This window comes from Athene cunicularia, assembly GCF_003259725.1.
Source record: "Athene cunicularia isolate RWA chromosome 15 unlocalized genomic scaffold, athCun1 chr15_part1, whole genome shotgun sequence".
NCBI lineage: Eukaryota > Metazoa > Chordata > Aves > Strigiformes > Strigidae > Athene > Athene cunicularia.
In genome coordinates, this window is record NW_020799121.1 from 13,823,431 (window position 1) to 13,824,879 (window position 1,449).

The window sequence follows — 1,449 nt, forward strand, 5'->3', positions numbered from 1 at the left end:
CCCCCCCCCCCCCTCTCCCTCCCCGTTTTATTTTTTGGTATCGCAGAGTGAGGGCACGCGGGGGGAGGGCGATGAGACAAAAGGTTATTTGTCATTTATTAACCACAACTTTTTCCATCCTTGGTCATGCACGGAAAAAACACTTTTAGCAGCGTAACCACAGCCCCGGCGTTAATTGCTGAAGAGCAGAGTTTCTTATTTTGGAAACTGTGTTGCTGGGATGGAGCTCGCTGGGGCTTGATTGGGTTGTGAGGGGAAGGGTGCGGGATGGATCCCCAACCTGCCGCTGCCCCGAGCGCTGGGTTTGTCGGGGTTTGCAGGAGAGGAGCTCGCAGGGTTTCCTTTCTTTTTATCCCCATCCTTTAAAACCCACCGTGCTGTTGCTTGGGGCGGGGGGATGCCCCGTCAGTGTGACCCCTCTGCTCACAGCAGCGATGCTTGTCAGCACTTGGCTGCTCACGGTCGGGGCCGTCTCGCTCACAGGGAGCCGCTCGGGTAGGAAAGCACCGCCTGCAAGCCAAGAAGTGAGTGAAAAATGGAGATATTAAGTGAATCACAAGAAAAGGGACTGCGAAAGCACTCGAGGACTGCGCCGCTTCCCCCAACCCTCCCCCAGCTGAGGGTGTGAGAGGCTGTGGGGTGCTGGTGGGTGTGGGAGGATGCTGGGTCCTGCTCAGCCCTGGCAGCTGGTGTGAGATGCCCGGTGGTGGTTTTTTTTTGCGTGGTTGTCTCTTGGGTGGTTGTCTCTTTTTATTCTTTTTTTTTTTTTTCCTTTTTTTTTTTTTTTTTTCTATGGCCCAGGATGTGGTTGTTTCAAGGCTGAATGCTGCCTCTTTCAAAGGTAAATATTTACGAGAGGCTGAGCCGGCAGCGCAGCGTCTGGAAGGATTTATCCCGGCGGCGGGGGCTCTGCCGGGGCGGACCCCGCTTCTCCCCTCCAGGCAGCCGGTCCCAGCTCCGGCTAATGCCTGTGATGGGCGTCGTAATGTTCAGCATCATCTTGAGATTATATTAAAAATGAAGCATTTGGGGCAAGATTTGCCTCCTTCAGCCAGGCAGGGTGCAGCACCCGGCAAGGGGTGGGTCCCGCTTTGGGACTGAAATACCCACCCGAGGGGTTCAGATGCTCCCACATGGGTCTGGAAGCTCTTGCCTCATCCTGCGTGATGTCAGACCCCTGGGTGACACCAAACCTCAGGGCGACGTGGAATCCTGGGGGCCGTGGGGACTTTATGGGGTCCGTGCTGGACACCCCGTGTTCCCCAGCCCTCCGGGACCAGGCTTTGGGGTGACTCAGTCCCCGGCTGCAGCCGGCTCCCACTTGCACGCAGACACCTTGTTTACTTTCCGCGCTTGTTATTTATTCCAGGAAATTATTAAAGCAGCCCACGCTGGAAGCGAGTTTGGCTTAAAATAAAAAAAAAAAATACATAAAGGGGCTGGCGAACG